Source organism: Mustelus asterias, chromosome 11 (assembly GCF_964213995.1).
Source record: "Mustelus asterias chromosome 11, sMusAst1.hap1.1, whole genome shotgun sequence".
NCBI classification, from domain to species: domain Eukaryota; kingdom Metazoa; phylum Chordata; class Chondrichthyes; order Carcharhiniformes; family Triakidae; genus Mustelus; species Mustelus asterias.
In genome coordinates this window covers 18,807,422-18,828,575 of record NC_135811.1, presented here as the reverse complement: position 1 = coordinate 18,828,575, position 21,154 = coordinate 18,807,422, and positions in this window count along the sequence as shown.

Sequence of the window (21,154 nt, the reverse complement as noted above, 5' to 3'; positions counted from 1 at the left end):
ATCCACTCCTTGCTTGCTCCAAAAATTGAATCCAATTCAAGGTTCCCACAAGGGAGACAAACAAGATACAGCAGGATTCAAAACTGGGGTGCTCATTAAGGGAGACATTTTCTTCATAATGTGAGCATTTGAAAATGAAAAGGCTTCTCAAAAAATACAAAGAAATGGCACTTTATTATAATGACAGCTCTATGCTCCATTGACTGGGCCAAGAGCATGAAGGCTGCAAAGGTGGCCAATCCAGATCCTACACAGGAATTTCTACTCCATCCCAAAGGACCTGTTGGCCTAGATTTTGTTTATCTTTCGTTTCGACCCCAGCTGATGTTACTACTGGACGGGAAGGTCCCACAACGGAATCCTGGCTCAATAGACCGCAACATTCACTTTTTGTTTTGAGATATGGATGAACAGAGTCACGGGACTGCTAATGAGCTTTCCACAAAAGAACAAAACATTTATCAAACATGAAAAGATTGATTATAGTACAATGCTCCTTCACCCCATCTATATCTTCACAAATGCACACAGGTTTTTAAGGGTAAGACAAGTCACAGAATATATCTTATACTGTATTGCTCTCAGTACATACACAGTCTCTGTCGAGCAACAAAACTTGTGGGAGACCTACTTTTTCAGTTGTATGCAGCTGAAATGCCACTTAATGTTAACTCTTGTTGGAACAACCTAAGAAAAGATTGTATTAGTAAAGTCAAGGTAGACACACTCTGTAGAAGACCTAAAGGCATACGGCAGCAGCAAGGAGAAGAATATGCAATAGGCCAAAGAGTTGTGGTGCCAGAACGGAGTCCTGTTTGATCCCACTTCAGATCTCAAGGTTTCCATTGTTGTCACGGAAAGAGGAGATCACATTGAACAGCTTTGTGGGGCCAGCTAAGTTTCTCCACCAGCTTAAGTAAACCGCCTCTTCTCACACAGCCAAATACCTTGGTGAGATCGATGAAGGCAATAAACAGTGCTCTCCAATTGTTTGTGGCACTTCTTTTGTAGCTGCCAGACTGAGAACATCATGCTAAGTCCATCAGCACACAGGGTGGCATGGTGGCATAGTGGTTAGCACTGCTGCCTCACAGCGCCAGGCACCCAAGTTCAATTCCCGGATTGGGTCACCGTCTGTCCGGAATCTGCACATTCTCCCAGTGTCTGTGTGGGTTTCCTCCGAGTACTCCAGTTTCCTCCCACAGTCCGAAAGACGTGCTGGTTGAGTGCATTGGCCATGCTAAATTTTCTCTCAGTGTACCCGAACAGGTGCCAGAGTGTGGTGACTCGGGGATTTTCACAGTAACTTCATTGTGGTGTTAACATAAGCTTACTTGTGACAATAATAAATAAACTTTAAAAAACCCTTATTGTTAAGCCAAAGACATCTGTGCTGCTCAGCCACGTTCATTGGATGGACGATGGCTGCACACCCAAACATCTTCTGTACAGCAAACTGAGCACTGAGTCACAACCTCCTAGATGTCCCTACCTCAGCTACAGGGACACCTACATGTGAGATATCAAGGTTGACACTGACAGCTGGGGACAGTTATTGCGAGGCTGTGACCTTTGCAGGCTAACTGTTTTGGAAGGGCTTTGAAAGAGCCGAATGGAAATGAAAAGCTCAACTAACTGAGAAGAAGTTCCAGAGAACACAGAGGACGGCGAACCCGGCATCCTTCTCAGCCCACCGTGACAGAGACTGCCATGCCAGAGTGAGGCTCCTGAGTCACACTAGGCAATGCTTAACACAGAGTTGACCACCACAGCGCAACTATCATTAAAACTTTAAAAAGGACCATGGTGAAAAATACTAAAATTAAAATAAGGCCTTCCTTGCCTTGTTTAAAACTAAAAGGTTATGATACCATTAATGAAGGTTTATAAACTATAGCAACTGCTCAAAAGATGCTCTTCTGTCATCATCTTTGATTGAAAAGATTTTAATCGCAATGCAGCTGCGTAACTGTTATATTTTTAGTGCGGTGAACTTTCTAGTTATCAATAAGCAGGCAGGCAAGCCACTTCTAATGTTTGACATCAGACAACAAAAAATAGACATTGATTATAAAACATTGAGTGCCTATTTGGTCTGCTGCTCTCATACAATGATAATTATCATTCCCACTTGGCAGCAGATTAACTTTGACCAAATGAAATTGTAAGATGTTACTTGTCAGCGATGTGTCATTGCACACATTCTGCTTTGACTGTGAGAAGAAAGGTCATTGCTGTGGGAAATACAAATCACTTAAGACGAACAGTAATGATCGACAAACCTTCACAGAACTTTGCAGATAATGGGCGAGATTAACATTAATACAACTGCGACGTTAGTGTACCTTTAAGAGATTTTTTAAAAAATCATGTTCTCTGCAACTATAAGCAGTTTTGGTTTCATTGCTGCCGGGCCGGCTGCCAGAAGTTCTTTTATTGCTACTTAAATGCGGTTTGTTTATTTTTACTTTGGGATCTTTTATGACCCTGCATTGTTAGGAGGAAGGTCCAGTGTTTTGGACATTTTTTTTCCTTCCGAGGAAATTTAAGATTTCATTTTTGGCTGGCTGCAGTTTGAGTTCGAGTTTAGAAGGGATATCAAGCTAAAAAGAAGTGTTTCTCTCTCTCCCTGATTTTGGAAATTCTGTTGGTTAGCTGAAAGCAAGGCGTCTTGCCTTCCTGAAGTAGAGAATCTGCTGTTGGTGGCTCAACCAGCATCTCTCCCTGGTGTTCTGAGAAGCCGTTCTGCCTCCAAACTTGTCTGTTTGTGCCTCAAGAGAACTGCAGCATTCATCCAAAGGACTCAGTCCCAGTGTCACGTGAGCATTAGTCTTTGCTGTGTTGAAATCTGTGGAAAGGGTTTTTGTCTATGGGAAGTTTTTGTTTGATTGGAACATCTTCGATATATTTGTTAAGGGTTATACATTATCATGGTTGTTTTGTTTTTGTTTGTAATTGATAAAAGTTCTTGCTAATTTTCTTACTATACGTGTTAACTATATTCTTAAATAAACTTTGTTTGATAAAAGCTCCCAATGGGTCATTTGAATCATACCTGAAGTGGAACATCTCATGCTTATCCTAGCCACATTCAAAGTGCAAAACTTATGATCCAGGTGGACTTCATAAAACACTGAATCATAAGACAAGCAATTCCAAAATTAATCCTCAGATCAATTCAACTTCTTTTGCTGCAATTTGATGAGATGTTGTTACTTTGTCTCTGCCCTCGACTTTTAATTGACAATTGTTTGAATTATACCATTGCACTATAAATACTGACACAGATGATATAAAACTTCATACCCTTGAATAGCAATGAAACTAGGGGCAATCAAATGCAGGGGTAAGGAAAGAATGAATGCAGGGTTTGATTGGCATGACAGTTGTTAAAATAAATAACAATGTGACCACTACATTCCCTACAATCAGCCCAGCCTTTATCACTAGCACACTGCTGTGAAGCAAAGGTGAAGCTAAGACTGGATTGCATGCCAAACTTCCCTTCCAGTCATGCAATGCTACTATCCCTTAAGGCATATTACGTGGTCCAAAATTAGCTTATTTCAAGATACACGGAGTGTTTTGATCTTGGATTTTTCTGACGACTGCCTTCAGTCTTTCGTAACAGTATTATTGGCAGTCACCGGACATTCGCTTCCACCTACAGTTGCACTGGCAACTGAATTCTCACACTTTTTGGACAATTTGCAGTATTGTTAAGAAGACTTAGATCCGACTTTTCCCACTGAAGGGTTGTGCATTATGCACACTGGGAACAACAGATTAGGAATAGAGAACTGCAGTGAGAAGTCAACTGAAGGCAGTTCGGAAAAGTGTTCCTTCAAGGGCAGGTTTCTGATCTTGCCTGTCACATTAAGGCATGTAGAGGCTCAGTGATTGGAGGGGAATAAGCAAAGGCACTTTGGCATTCCGCAGCTGATCATGGTATGAAGTATAGACAGAGACCTCGGAGAAGGGAATCTACATCCCTGGAGAAAGCTCTGTGGTATAAGTGAACTTATAGTCAGGGTGGCGGAGGGAAGAAAGATTCCTATTTACTTCTTAAATGGGAAAAGGAAAAAAAACCTCTGTACAGTTATGACGGCATTAATTTAAAGGCCTTAATCTTTAATAAAAAATTATGTTTACAGAATGGGACAAAGAACACTTCATAGAATCAGAGACTGATATGACACGGAAGGAGACCATTCAGACCATTGTGTTTGTGTTGGCTTTCAAAGACCTATTCAATTAGTGCCATTTCCTTGCTCTTTCCCCATAGTCCTGCAAAGTTTTCCTCTTCAATTGTGTACCCAATGGCTCTTTGGAAGCCACTATTGGATTTACTTCAGGCAGCAAGTTCCAGATCAATTTGCCTCATAAAAGGAGTTCCCCTCACCTTGCCAATTAATTGGAGATGTGAGCTTAGATTGTGCCCACTGATGATTTCTGACAATGACCCCCTCTGGAGTATGCAGGCTGAGTAAATGGTTACTCTCTTTACACAGAGCATGTGGTGTCTGCACCACCAGGGTTGCAACATGTGCACATTTCTCCAAGGCCACAGAGTGTAGCAGAGCTGTGCCCCAGTCAGGGCAGGGTGCTGTGTTCCCCCAGGCCCACCCCCAAGGGGTGGGGATTGGTGAGTGCTGTAATATGTTTTTAAGGGATAGCACAGAAACACAGGCTGAAATTCTCTGCTTGTTCATACCCCACTGCCACAGAAGCACAAAGATTTGGCGCTCAGCCAAATCTCTGCTCACTGCAGCGGGACGGGAGAATCCCAGCCATGGGGGAGGACAGAGAATCTGGCCCACAGAAACATAGAAAATAGGAACAGGAGTAGGCCATTTGGCCCTTCAAGCCTGCTCCGCCACTCATTTTGATCATGGTTTACCATCCAAGTCAGTAACCCATTCCGACTTTCCCCCCATCTCCTTTGATCCCTTTAGCCACAAGAGCTATATCTAACTCCCTGTTGAAAACATACAATGTTTTGGCCTCAATTACTTTCTGTGGAAGTGAATTCCACAGGCTCACCAGTCTGTAGATGAAGAAATTTCTCTTCATCTCAGTGCAAAGTGGTTTACTACATATCTTTAGACTATGACCCCTGGTTCTGGACTTATCTGTCATTGGGAACATCCTTCCTGCATCTACCCTGTTTAGTCCTGTTAGAATTTTATAGGTTTCTAAGTGATCCTTCCTCATTCCTCTAAACTCGAGCGAATATAATCCTAACCGACTCAATCTCTCCTCATGCATCAGTCCCGCCATCCCAGGAATCAGTCTGGTAAACCTTTGGTAAACTCCCTCCATAGCAAGAACATCTTTCCTCAGATAAAGAGACCAAAACTGCACAAAATATTCCAGGTGTGGTCTCACCAAGGCCCCGTATAATTGCAGCAAGACATTCCTGCTCCCTTTCTTGAATCCTCTCTCTATGAAGGTTAATATTCCATTTGCCTTTTTTACTGCCTGCTGCACCTCCATGATTATTTTCAGTGACTGGTGTACGAGGACACCCAAGTCTTGTTGCACACTCCCCTCTCTCAATCTATAACCATTCAGATAATAATCTGTTTTACTATTTTTGCTACCAAAGTGGATAACCTCACATTTACTCACATTATACTGCATCTGCCATGCATTTACCCACTCACTCAACTTGTCCAAATCACAATGAAGCATCTCTGCATCCTCCTCACAACTCACCCTCCCACCCAGCTTTGTGTCATCTGCAAATCTGAAGATATTGTATTTAGTTCAGTATCAGAATGGCATCACTAGGAGGGAACTGTGTCATGTGATCCAGTCTTTGTTTCACTTTTGCTTCCGAGCAGAGACACATACACACAGCTCTGCTGCTGATGCCTTCAAGTATTCCACATTCCAGTTAAATATTCGCATGTGCCTGATTTAACTAAATTAACTCACAATGGGGGGGAATTTTCCCATTCCGACTCCCACGAAAATCGTAATGGATAGGGAGGGAGGGGATGGGATGTTGGTGGTGAGGGGGACCATGTAAAGGTCCATTGACCTCAAACAGAATTTTCCAGACTGGGGGCTAGCGCGGCCATAAAACCCCGCATTTACCCAATCTCTTCTGAGTGAGTAGCGCCTTTATATCATTGCAACAACACAACATATTGTTCAGCAGTGGTCAACCAGAGTGGTAGTGAGATTAATTACGGGTATAACAACCTTAGATTGTGCTACATGACATGAGGCAAACCTCAATGTTTTGGTTAGAGGCCTACCAAGTGACAGCATCAGAGAGTGTTGCAACACAGCATACTGGCTGCACATAAAACCTTGGAAGACAGATGCTCAAGTAAAAGGCTGAAAGCAGACGTATCTCTTGTGGTGAGATTGCAATGCATAGTTGTCAGTTCAGTGAGAGGGACAGCATATTGAGAGGACCAGCACCGGGTTAGTCCAATCGGGAGAGACAAGTGACCAGGGTGTGGGCTAGATCGATAGCGAGCGAGGAAAAGTCAAACAAAAAAAAGTCATAAAAATCTGGCCTGAGAAGATTTTGTTTAAAACGTCAGAACTCTGGAAAAGCGTGTGAAAGTGGCTACAGCGACACTCATCCTAGGTAGTATGAGACATAAAAGGTCAAAGGGATATTTTCATAATGTCTCAAATTTTCCTAGTTCAAATTAAGATGCAATCGACCTACTATCAGAATTCAAACTGTTTGAACAGTGAACAGAGCTATGGTTTCTTGATTCAGGTGTGTCTGAACCATCCATAAAAATTCACCTTGCAATCAGGAATGAAGGTCTATAGAGGCTGAACACATCAGGATTAACAGCCAAAGATGTAACAGATCCCAGTTATGGACTACATTGGAAGACAAGTTCAATATCAGGATAAACTTTCATATTCATTGACTTGAGTTTTTTCATTTGAGCTGCAGCCTACAGAATCGATAGACTACTTAATCAGCAGGAGCAGAGAAAAGGGTATGTACTGTAATTTTTCAAATGCAGAGCCAGCAGACAGAATTGTTGAGTTAGTAATCACACCCACTCCCATGGAAGCATTCCAGAAAGATCTGCCAGACAAGCCCAAAAATCTATAGCATCAAAGAGCTAGTCAAAGATAGATGTAAGTACAAAGTGATCCTCACAGGTCAATGAAGCTTGTAAGTCCTAAATATAATCCCAATTGCTGAGGCACTAACTAGAACACCCAAACCTAGCATGACATGTGGAAGGTGTGGACTTTCACATGCACCAAGGAAATGCCCAGCTTTGCACAATTTCTGCAAGGCTTATGATAGGTAGAAAGGGCTATTGGCAGTGGCAGTGCCCCAGAGCAAAGGCTGATAAAGCTACCAAGAACCAGGCACTAATCCAAATAGACCATACATAATGGCAACCTTCAAGCAATGAGAACTGTCCAGTATGCCATCAGAAACATATATGAGGTGGTTAACAAAGCAGCAAATGCTGATGTTCACAATGAGACAAAGAGTGGTGAACACATGTTCATGCCATCAATGTCATTGTCACACATCTGAAATGTTTGCCAAATTCAAAATATGTGCCCTAAGAAAGTCAGTAACCATTCATTATTGTCAAGATTGACACAGGGATAAATGCCAATGTATGATCCATATAAATTTAAAGGCATGCATCCACAAACATGGAAGACCATGGCAAAACCTGCTGTGAAACTCTGAGCATGTGATGGTTCACTAATTCCATGTGCGGGATCCATAGTCCTGGAGTGTAAGTACAATCAGTTCACCTGGGTGGCACTGATGTTCTACGTAAGGAGACTAAAAGCCCAGAAATTGTAGGTTTGCCAGCACATTGTGACCTCACATCAGTCATAATACATGACATCACAAGGCACATCAACCTCAGAAACTATTCCTATCTCCTCACTTCATGACCTAACATCGAAATACCCAAATGTTTCCACACATCTGGCAGTTTCAAGCGAATTCAACATTACACTTGGAGGAGAATGCAAGTCCATCCATTGATCAACCACGAACGTGCGGCATCCACTTGCAATACAAATTGAAGGTCAAACTAGACAAAATTGTGAAAGACAGAATCATTAGAAGAGTACATTAAGTGGTGTAGCTTACATGTGTCATAAAGAAAGGCGGATCATTGAGAGTATGCCTGAATCCACAACATTTAACCACAGCCTTGAAACACTGTGCTTACAAATTACCCACATTCGAAAGAGTTAAATCCAAGGTTTATAAGTGCAAATTTAATCATCATCTTTGATTACTTTGCCTGTGACGCATTATTGGACAATTACACAATGGGCGGGATTTTACAGCCTCACTCAGGCGAGACCGGAAATTCCTGCCCGAAGTCAACGGAGATTTCCATTGTCGGACCCTCGGCCACTCCGATCCTGGGCAGACGAGGTGGTAGAGTTCCAGTCAATACATCAAGCACAGCTGTCACGCACACTCTAAGTGCTGTTTTCAGTTCATTTGTTGTTCCGAGAGAGATCATTATGGACAATGGTACGTAAGTTATTGGTAAGCCATTTTGGATGTCTATGAGAAGTGGAATATCAATCAAACTACTTCTCCTCATCACCCGAGATATAATGGTCTAGCTGAATAAATGATTCATATGGTGAACTTCCTAATTTTCAAATGTAGGCAGATCAAGCAAGAACTACACATTGCAATGATACATCTGAGAACAACACCTTTAAATAAAACTATTCCATCACTGGCAGAACTCATGTTTAGCATTCAGTATATATTAATTTACCTAATTGTGCTCATTTTACTCTCTCAGAAACTATAAAGCAACTTTTAAAACTGCAGGAAAAGATAACCAATGTGTATGATATAAATGTGGGTACAGAATTTTCAAACGTAGAGTTGTGACAATAAGTTCACATCCAGGATCCCACAGATGATAATGGCAACCAGCCAGGATAATCAGGATTTGTTCAGAACCAAGGCCCAATGAAGTCATTACACACAAAGGGGAAATGGTGATGTGTAACCGCGGACAAATCAGGCCCATTCCAGCTTCTCAACCATCATACATTCCTATCACATTGAAGACTAAATCCCAACTGCAACAGAACAACATCTATAGAATCCATTGAATGAGGCACAGTGGTTAGCACTGCTACTTCACAGCGCCAGGGACGCAGGTTCGATTCCCAGTTTGGGCCACTGACTGTGTGGAGTTTGCACGTTCTCCCCGTGTCTGCGTGGGTTTCCTCCAGGTGCTCCGGTTTCCTCCCACAGTCTGAAAGATGTGCTGGTTAGGTGCATTGACCTGAACAGGCACCGGACTGTGGCGACTAGGGGAATTTCACAGTAACTTCATTGCAGTGCTAATGTAAGCCTTACTTGCGACTAATAAACAAACATTACTTTACTTGAATGGCTACAGTGCAAAAGGAGGCCTTTCAGCCCATCGAGTCTGCACCGACTCTCCGAAAGAGCATCTTACCCCCGTCCTATCCCCGTAACACGCACATTCACCATGTCTAATCCACCTAATCTACACATCTTTGGATACTAAGGAGCAATTTAGCATGGCCAATCCACCTAATCTTTTGGACTGTGGGAGGAAACCGGAGCAGTTGGAGGAAACCCACGCAGATGTGGGAAGAATGTGCAAACTCCACACAGACAGTCACCCAAGGCAGGAATCGAGCCCAGGTCCTTGCCGCTGTGAGGCAGCAGTGTAAACTACTGTGTCACCGTGCCGCCCTGAGAATGACAACCCCACAGATCACTGTGAGCAATTAAAAATACCTCCAGACAGGGTTATCATTGGAAGATATGGTGGTACCAACAGATTACCTCTATGCTTTAGGGATTCATAGATTCCTCAGTTAATTACACTTATGTAATGGTAACTAAACATGGACATGTATTGTAAACAGTTATGCTTCTTTGGAATGGGCGAAGTACCTTTAAAAAGAAAGGGGGATGTTATAATATGCCTTTAAAGGATAGCAGCATGGCATCACAAGAATGGAAGTTTGTCATGTGATCCAGCCTTAGTTTCACTTTTGTTTCTGAGCAGAACACATGCAGACACAGCTCTGCAGCTGATGTCTTTATGCATTCTACCTCTGTATCGCTCCCATATGACGATTCTAAATAAATGAACCCACAATATGTTTAGCCAATTCTTTGTGAGGGACTGGTGCCTTTATATTATTACGACTGCGCAACAGTAGACACTACTTAAAATGAGGGGGCTCATGCCTGTTGAAGGAGACATTACTGAGATCGGTACCAGGCCTGTTCCGCTCTGAATTCTTCAGCAGCCACCAAGAACTGCTTTCGAATCTGCCAAAAATACCTGTCAGTGGAGCCGGGAGAGCAGCAGCTCGCCTCTACAATTCCTAAATGAAAATATATAAATTGGATGTCAAATAAATCAGATAGATACAGCGCTAAGTTCAACAATGTCTTAGGTCAGGAGTTGAGTGCAGACGAACTGACACAAACTGAATAATGAGGCGGGCATAAAAGTTCAAAGTATTCAGTAAGACAACTAGAACCTGAACCGTTCTTACCTTCTACAATACCGTTCGCTTTGTTGTAAAATAAATCAAAGTTGTCTACTTAACCTACTTTAAAGCTTAGAATAACTTTACAATGATCCAATACCAATGCATAGTCTTTAAAACAAAATATTTTTGTGTCACTTATTAAAATAACTTCCTATTTATGACAAGATTACATGTGGCTAACCCCACTATCTGCACTGGACATTACTAATCAACAGCCTGACCCATTGAGGTTATCCTGATTTGATTAATGTAACTCCATTATTATAGCAGTGAATGACTTGATTGAGGAAACCTAGATACAAGTTTGTGTCTAATCTCTTTAGCATTTAAAGAGTAGTGGACCGGGTAGTAAGTGCTTTCGGTCTCAATAATCCAACCCAAGCAAGCAGGCTGGAGAAAGCAGATACCTTGAATCCAATTCAAAGGTTATCCTGCTGGATAATAAATGCAAATGTGAAAAGGTCGTAGGGAGCACAAATCAACCCAAGGAGCAAAGTATATGTTGATAGGCATTTAATGAATAGTTGTGCGTAGCAAGATTCCCCACATGCAATGTGAAAAATGCTTTTCATTAAATTAACTCTATTTGTTCACATATCTAAAGGTTCCTCAAATATCAGTAGTGAGACAGACCGGCAGAGTTGCACTGAAGCACACAAACTTTTTAAATTCTGTTGTTCACCTTGATTGTAAACTCTCATCCTGGTTTTCAAATCACTTCAAGGTGTCACTACTTCCTCTCTCTTCAGCCATACAACCCTCAAACCCCACCCTCATCCCTCCTCCCCCTCCAATTCTGTGTATCCCAGACTTTCTTTTGTTCCACTATTCAAGGCCGTGCCTTTAGATGCTTTGGCCCCAGAATTCCCGCTCCAAATATCACCGTCTTTTACCTCAGTCTCCTCTTTTATGGTTCTCCTTAAAATCTACATCTTTGAACTCCTGTCCTAATGCCTTCTTTCTTTGGCTGGGTGTTAAATTTAATTTGATAATCACTCCCGTGAAGAACCTTGAGATAATTATATTATATTGAGGACGCTATATAAATGCAAGCTTTTGGTTTATTTTCCCTCTAAGTACTCATTCTATTTTTTTTTCCTTTTCCAAAGCACTCTCCCACATATAAATTAAGGCTCTCCCTCTTTCCAAAAGAATGGGACTCCTGGGGTGGCATGGTGGCACAATGGTTAGAACTGCTGCCTCACAGTGCCAGGGATCCGGGTTTGATTCCTGGCTTGGGTCGCTGTGTGGAGTCTGCAAGTTCTCCCCGTGTCTGCGTGGATTTCCTCCGGGTGCTCCAGTTTCCTCACACTGTCCAAAAGATATGCTGGTTAGGTGCATTGGCCATGCTAAATTCTCCCTCAGTGTACCCGATCAGGTGCCCGAGTGTGGCGACGAGGAGATTTTCACTACAGTGCAGTGTTAATGAAAGTCTGCTTGTGACACTAACAAATAAATTTAAACTTTAAAATCTTTGTCTCCTTCAGCTTTTTCTTCCTTTTATCATCTACCAGCCTATAAAACACAAGTTTGGCCTTATCTAATCACTGTGTCCTGAGTTCAGCGACAGAAATAATTAAATTTGATACTCAAGATGATCAGCTATAAATGCCATAATTTTTTTTGATAAGTTACCACTCAACATTTTTGCAAAGGATATTTCAGTATCAACAATTTGACTGCATTATTGCAATCATGAATGTAATTCAGAATGATCAGGATTAAGTGTAATGAATACAGCCAAAAATTCCAATGTTATCTGGTGGACACTTAATTCTCCTTTCTCTGTTGTTTTAGTGGAGACTGTGACTATTTCACAGAATCACAAGATAATTACGGATGAGGTTAGCCATTTGTCCCTCTTAATTCATCTATCCAGAAAGATCTTAGAGTGTCCCCTTCCCCACTCCATTTAATTCTAAAATGGTTTGAGGGTTTCAGCCCTCCATTGTTCTAACTGGAAGTTTATTTCACACATCAATCATTCCGTCTTTGAAGAAGAATTTCTTACTATCAGTTCAAGTGATCATTTACTAGTTAAAGTCCTCGAGTTAACAACCCCTTGTTCTATTCCCACTATTAAGTTTGAAGTAATATTCTAGGATTACTTTTTTTCCCATTACTTCAGTGATTGTACACCTCTCTTTTCTAGACTGAGAAGCTCCAGTTACTCCAGTCTTTCTTCAGAACTCAGACACCACAGGAACATTAGAGTTCTTTGCTCTACATGCGGTGTTTGAATGTCTCTCTTGTTACTTGGCAACCGGCCTAGATGCAGTACTTGAGGTGTGGCCTGCCCAGAGCACTGTTTGATCATTATCTCAGCTGACCTATATTCTACCTCTTGGGTTATGTAGTTCAACGTCCTATTGGTTTGTTGAGGCCTGCTGCACGTCAGTTGGACATGTTTAGTGTCAGGTCTACTAAGACTACAAGGTTTCTTTCAGCTTCATCCTTAATTATTCCAACACCATTCATGGAGTATGTCTGTCACCTGCTATCCTTTGTATGTATAGCAATTGACTTGCCTGCATTCAATTTTTTAAATGTGCTGTTTAAAGAACAGCGCAGCGGGATGGAAGAATCGCCCCCACTATTTTTTAAATGTTACTTCATTTTTGTTCTTTAAAGCAAACCTTTGGTTTAGAAAGAGGGGATGTTGTGATATGATGACATGTATTTTAAGGGGGTATATTTTAAACTGTTGACAATCATTATGTAGCTCAACAGGATGTGATGTACTTGCCTCATGATTTATAGTTAAGTCTGCAATCAGCAAGAGATGTACAGTACATAGTCTCACAGTTAACTCTATCCAAATGCAGTCTTACCTTCAAACAAAGAACCCACAATATTGTTTCACCAATCCATGCTATGATTGGTATGTTGACATTGAAGAGAAGAAGAACGTAACTAATTAACCTATTACCCTTGTGGAATTTTAACACAAAGGGAAATAATGGAAATTATTGATAATTAGAAATGAAAAGAAGACAAAGAAAGATGGAAGTCAGAAAGATTAATGACTGATCATTGATTTGATTTGATTTGATTTATTATTGTCACATGTATTGTATACAGTGATAAGTATTGTTTCTTGTTCGCTATACAAAGCGCACCATACATAGAGTACATAGGGGAGAAGGAAAGGGTGCAGAATGTAATGTTACAGTCATAGCTCGGGTGTAGAGAAAGATCAACTTAATACAAGGTAGGTCCATTCAAAAGTCTGATGGCAGCAGGGAAGAATCTGTTCTTGAGTTGGTTGGTACGTGTCCTCAGACTTTTGTATATTTTTCCTGATGGAAGTAGGTGGAAGAGAGAATGTCTGGGGTGTGTGGGCTTTGTTGTTTGCATATATTAATGTTATATTATAATATAATATATACTATTTTTGTATTATATTATGTTATTATAATATATGTTATTATTTGCATATATATCTGACAATTTCAATGAAGTTAGGCAGCTCTTAGAAATTTGGAAACCAGCGTACTCAATATTCAGGGAAACAATGGGCAGGTTATAAATCCCGACTGCAACCTAAAAACGTGGCACAAAGATGTCCTCATATTCATTGCCAATTGTTCTCCTCTTTGCAGCAGAAGGAAGCTTTCAATATAAGCTTCAAAAGCAAATCAGCAGCAGGAGTAACAAACTAAACCATTTAATAATTTCAAGCATGCAGTCATTAAAGTCATGGGGCAGTACATGAAGTGAGTGGTACCTAAATTGGAGGTGGTAATCAAACTGCTAGCATGTATAATTATGATCCCATAATTTAACCAGGCAATTATGTTTCAGCTAAAGGCAAAATACTGTGGATGCTGGAATCTGAAACAAAAAGAGAATGTGCTGGAAGATTTCAGCAGGTCTGACAGCATCTGTAGAGAGAGAATAGAGCCAACGTTTTGAGATTGGATGACCCTTCAAATGTTGGGTCTCTTCTCTCTCTACAGATGCTGTCAGCCCTGCTGAGATTTTCCAGCATTTTCTGCTTTTGTTTCAGTTATGCTTCAGCAATGTCCTTAAAATCCACCATGTATTTATTATTTGTGCAGTGAGAACATTCCGAACTTGTGATCATGATGCGACATTTTCTTTTGCAAGAAAGCAGATATAGACCTGAACACTTGGCTGACCAACAAGCCTCAACCCAACACAATATCATCATCATACTTTGAAGCAGGCAGCAACTCAGATCCATATACATCACTGATTTAGAACGGACACCGCACAACAATCACCAGGCAGGAGTATTCCCTTCCTGTCGGGGGACACTTCAGCAGTCAAGGGCATTCAGCCTCCGATCTTCGGGTAAGCGTTCTCCAAGGCTTCAAGACACACGACAACGCAGAATCACCGAGCAGAAACTGATAGCCAAGGTCCGCACGCATGAGGACAAGCCTCAACCGGGATCTTGGATTCATGTCACACTACATGTAACCCCCACCATTTGGCCTGGGCTTGCAAAATCCTACTAACTGTCCTAGCTTGAGACAATTCACACCTCTTTAACCTCTGATTATCCCTCTCTCCACTCGCACTGTCTGTACCTGTAAAGATTTGATTACCTGCAAAGACTCGCATGCCAATCATTATCTTGCAATTGATTCTCTGTCTATATGTGCAGTATTTGCGAACCCAACTCTCCACTCACCTAAAGAAGGAGCAGCGCTCCGAAAGCTTGTGATTCCCATGTATAAGGGCTGTATAAGGTTCTGGTCAGATCTCATTTGGAGTATTGTTAGCAGTTTTGGGCCCCGTATCTAAGGAAGGATGTGCTGGTCTTGGAAAGAGTCCAGAAGAGGTTCACAAAAATGATCCCTGGAATGAAGAGCTTGTCGTATCAGGGACAGTTGTGGACTCTGGGTCTGTACTCACTCGCGTTTAGAAGGACGAGGGGCGATCTTATTGAAACTTACAGGATACTGCGAGGCCTGGATAGAGTGGATGTGGAGAGGATGTTTCCACGAGTAGGAAAAATTAGAACCAGAGGGCACAACCTCAGGCTAAAGGGACGATCCTTTAAACCAGAGATGAGGAGGAATTTCTTCAGCCAGAGAGTGGTGAATCTGTGGAACTCTTTGCCGCAGGAGGCTGTGGAGGCCAGGTCATTGAGTATCTTTAAGACAGAGATAGATAGGTTCTTGATTAATAAGTAGATCAGGGGTTATGGGGAAAAGGCAGGAGAATGGGGATGAGAAAAATTTCAGCCATGATTGAATGGCAGAGAAAACTCGATGGGCCGAGTGGCTTAATTCTGCTTCTATGTCTTATGGTGTTATGATTCCAAATAAACCTGTTGGAGCTGGTGTTGTGAGACTTCTTACTGATTTAGAAGTTGACCTTGGGTTGATGTTCATGTGAAGTGTACATGGTCTGAGCAGTGTGTGGAGTGTGCTTTGTTCACGATCTCAATTAACATGTGTTCTGTTTTATCCTCCTGCTCTTTCCCTCCCTCTCCATTAAACTCTGCTGCCAGTCACTCATGTTCCACTCTTCTCCCTCTCCCCCTCCAACATGCAATATTATCCCCCTTCCCTCGCCTCTTTTCCCTCTACTTCCTGCTTAACAAATTTATGTGGATTTCCTTTATCAGATATTTTGAAAGAGCAATACATTTATCTGTGAAAATTATTCAAATAAGCATTCAGAGGACAATACCACGCCAAGCAATTTCGCTGCAGGAAACAAATTTAAGCTGCATACAATAGGCAACAATGGAAGAAAACCTTTAAAGGCACTTGCAGCTTTCTTCGATTTGTCTGAGTAATTATTCAATCAAAAGCAATGTGTATCCTTGAAGAATGATTTTGCAGTAGATATTTGCAGGCAATGATGAGCAGAAACTTTGGGGAGCTTTAGCATGGCTTCTGATGGAGAATTTCCTTTTCCTCTACGATCTCTACTCGCTAAAGATTTTTTGTCTGAAAAACATTACAGTGATCTTTCATTGCGACATAAGTGAATTTGACATCAGCTTCAAAGCTTCAGTTGTATTATTCTCTTGACATTTAGTTAGATTTTGACTTAAGTTCCACAGCGAAACAAATATACACTGATTCCTGTTATACCTTCACACAGTCTTTATAGTGAAAGATTCAGCCACCCCCACCCCCGCTAAGGTGGTACCTCCCTCCCTTTCTCCCCACTTTCCTGCTCTGTACAACCCATCACTCCTACCCCATGGTTGGAACTCTACCATCTCACCCGCCATGGAATTGGAGCGGGCGAGGGTCCAACAATGGAAATCTCCGTTGACCTCAGGCAGGAATTTCCGGTCTCCCCCAAGCAAGGCCGTAAAACCCCGCCCCATGTGTTTCTCCTTTAACTGACTGAACCCTACCCACCTGTGGTGATTGTTCCTTTAAGGATCTATCAGCAGAGTAAAGGTCACATGACCTGGGGAACTAATTGGGGAGCAGGGTGGGGAATCACCCTGGTAAGCGTGGGCTTCCATTCCCAGAGTCATCTCAGGAGCTGATTGCAGCCACAAGGCTGCGAACCTCTGTATAGTTTTAACCTTTGATTTTATTTGATTTATTATTGTCACGTGTATTAACATACAGTGAAAAGTATTGTTTCTTGCGTGCCATACAGACAAAGCATACCATTCATAGAGAAGGAAATGACAGAGTGCAGAATGTAGAGTTACAGTCATAGCTAGAGTGAAGAGAAAGATCAACTTAATGCAAGGTAAGTCCATTCAGAAGTCTGACAGCAGCAGGGAAGAAGCTGTTCTTGAGTCAGTTGATACATGACCTCAGACTTTTATATCTTTTTCCCGACAGAAGAAGGTGGAAGAGAGAATGTCCGGTGTGCGTGGGGTCATTGATTATGCTGGCTGCTTTGCCGAAGCAGCGGGAAGTGTAGACAGAGTCAATGGATGGGAGGCTGGTTTGCGTGATGGATTGGGCTACATTCACGACCGTTGGTCGTTCCTTGCGGTCTTGGGCAGAGCAGGAGCCATACCAAGCTGTGATACAACCAGAAAGAATGCTTTCCATGGTGCATCTGTAAAAGTTGGTGAGGGTAATTAAATGAGTTGCCTTTTCCCTAAACTGGTGAACAAGCAACTATATACCACTCAATACCCTGAACTTATTGGGCTGGGAACCATTGCATCTTCTTCTTGGGAATGGTGCCAAGAATCCCTCAGTGAGAGCAGCCAGGGCTGCTGGGTTGGCTGGTAGCTCCCGAGGACAGCATTTCCTCCTCAGGGAGTAATAGATGGTTATTTAGCCTTCCTGCGGCATGTTATGTCGTCCCCCCGCTACCCCCCCCGCCCCAGTAATCTGCCCCTGTCTTCTCTCTCAGGTCAACATAAAAGACACCATGGCACTATCTCAAAGAAGAGCAAGGGAGTTATCCCAGATTCTTGGCCAGTATTTATCTTTTAATCGACATCATGAAAACTGTTTTTTCCAGTCACTATCACCTTTCTGTTTGTGGGAACATGCTGAGTGCATATTGACTCCTGTGCTTCCTATAACAGTGACTATAACTGCAAACATACTTTCCTTTGAATGTAAAGCACTTTGCGAATGCAGCTATAAGTACAGAGTTATAAAATTGAATAGACTTATTCTCCTATGAAGTAGGTTAGGTTGATTGGCCATACTAAATTACCCCTTAGTGTCCCGGGATGTGTAGATTAGAGAGATTAGCGGGGTAAATATGTGGGGTGATGGGGATAGGACCTGGGTGGGATTGTTGTCAGTGCAGACTTGATGGGCCAAATGGCCTCCTTCTGCACTGTAGGGTTTCTATGATTCTATGGATTCTAAGTAGGGATTCAAAATCTACTGGACAAGGATTCATAAGTTTATAAACATGCCTGGGCATAATTGTATGCTTAAGGAAAGCAACATCCTTTGGCGTAGGATATGGTATTTCCTCGAACACAAGGCAGTTCCTGAAAAGACAGGATGTGGCCCATACATCATTTCAACAATGCATAGATCATAGAATCCAACTGTGCAGAAGGAGACCATTCGGCCCATCGAGTCTGCACTGACCACAATCCCACCCAGGCCCTTTCCCCATAACCCCATGCTTTTACCCTAGCTAGCCCCCCCTGAAACTAAGGGGCAATTCAGCATGGCCAATCCACCAAACTCGCACATCTTTGGACTGTGGGAGGAAACCGGAGCACCCGGAGGAAACCCAAGCAGACACGGGGAGAATGTGCAAACTCCACACAGACAGTGACCCAAGCCGGGATTCGAACCCAGGACCCTGGTGCTGTGAGTCAGCAGTGCTAACCACTGTGCTACCGTGCCGCCCAAATTGACACATTGTAAGATACCACAATTATTTGTCAGCTGAATTCTGGAAGGTGAGTGTTGCAGGGAAGCAGCCGCCATAATGCACCTCTCAGTATCCTGAATGATGTTGACTGGAACAAAGGATGCTGTCCAGTACGTGTGCTCACACCCCTTCTAATGTTTCAACTCTTTCATGGTATAAATACTGGAAGCCACACATAGGATTTTTAGATTTGGTGGACTCACTCCAGCATCTCTCATGATAAAGGTTTGGCTACTGTGGTGTATCGAAGCTGGTTCTCAATTTAATTGGGAGAGAGCAGGCTTGTCCAACCCCTGGCCCACAATGCACCCACAAAGCCGCTCCATGTGTCTCTCCAGATCGATTGGTGAAAATGCCAGGAAGAGGGGTCAGTGAATTTGAAGATTTTTGCAGGGGACTGCTCCTCCAATCACAGCCTGTATCTCTCCCGTGATAACTGCTGATTGGCTCACTATAGGTAGGTGAATGAATATGAGGGTAGGTGAAAGAGCGTATGAGGGTGAGTGAGTGTGTGTGAGAGTGGGTGACTGAGTGTGTGTGAGAGTGGGTGACTGAGTGAGTGTGTGTGAGTGTGACTGAGTGAGTGCGTGTGAGGGTGACTGAGTGAGTGTGTGTGAGGGTGACTGAGTGAGTGTGTGTGAGGGTGACTGAGTGAGTGTGTGAGAGAGTGGGTGAGTGAGTGTGTATGAGAGTGGGTGAGTGAGTGTGTATGAGAGTGGGTGAGTGTGTGTGAGGGTGTGAGTGAGTCTGTGTGAGGGTAGCTGAGTGAGTGTGTGTGAGAGTGGGTGAGTGTGTGTGAGGGCAGCTGAAGGAGTGTGGGTGAGAGTGGGTGAGTGTGTGTGAGGGCAGCTGAAGGAGTGTGTGAGAGTGGGTGAGTGTGTGTGAGAGTGGGTGAGAGTGTGTGAGAGTGGGTGAGTGTGTGTGAGAGTGGGTGAGTGTGTGTGAGAGTGGGTGAGTGTGTGTGAGAGTGGGTGAGTGTGTGTGAGAGTGGGTGAGTGTGTGTGAGAGTGGGTGAGTGTGTGTGAGAGTGGGTGAGTGTGTGTGAGAGGGCAGCTGAGTGAGTGTGTGAGAGGGCAGCTGAGTGAGTGTGTGTGTGGGTGGGTGAGTGAGTGTGTGTGTGGGTGGGTGAGTGAGTGTGTGTGTGGGTGGGTGAGTGAGTGTGTGTGAGGGTGACTGAGTGAGTGTGTGTGAGGGTGACTGAATGAGTGTGTGTGAGAGTGGGTGAGTGAGTGTGTGTGAGAATGAGTGAGTGAGTGTGTGTGAGGGAGTGTGAGAGTTTTTGAGTAAGTGTGTGTGAGGGTGATAAGTGAAGGTGGTAATAATTATGCCACAACTATAGTTTTAGCAAAAAATGCGCCCAAATTCTTTGGCTCAAACCAAAAATGAACTACTTTGCCGATGCCATGGTGACCAATTGTTGTCATCTCCAAATGATTTCTCCAAATCATCTCCAAAAGCACCAACATCTTTAGTCGCTACTGTTGTGAATATTACTACAGAAGACTGAGTTGAATCTGGTGACTGCGCCAACATCTCCCAGAATCCCTCTCAGTGAGGTCTCCCGGCACCCTCTGGCACACACTAACAAGCCCCACCCCATAATCTGCAATCTACATGCATCTCCTTCCAGTATTACATGTATTATTCCTCAGGCTTCCTTGTTTGTCTGCATTTCATGCAAACTTGTCAAGGTTCCAGCTTCCATCCCCTTGGTCTTTCCTCTGCCTTCTATTGTTTGTCTTCTTCATTCACCTCCTTGCCTCTGCCATCATGAGCCATCACTGTACACCGTACACCGCCTCTCCTTGCACAGCCCTCCTTCCACATTATCCCCCCCTTGTCTTGGTCGGGTCACTGCATCCCTTCCCCACCCATACCTCCTGCCTCCCACCACCCTGCCGTCACATCATACTCCACCCCTCGGTCAAACTTCAGACCTTTGCTGCGATGGCTTCCAGAGTTCCACAGCACGGTGCTGTCCAGATAGACACTGGTCTGGGGCATCAGGGGAAGGTACTCCCCAACCACAGGACTGATCTGTGGTGGTAACCCAGGAGGGTCCATGGGTCCAGGAGCATGGTGCTGTAATGAAGACCAGCTCAGCATGGAGATGGAGGCAGGAACTGGTCTGCCTCATCAGAATGGCGAACAGCAGTGAAGCACAATGGCAGAAAGGCTTTATTGTGTTCACCTCAAAGTCTCTTGTGAGCTAAGAACTGTCTAAGAACACACCATTTCTTATCAATTGGGTTTTAGACCAATCTAATTTCCCACTGGCATGCCACAAGATTGAAAG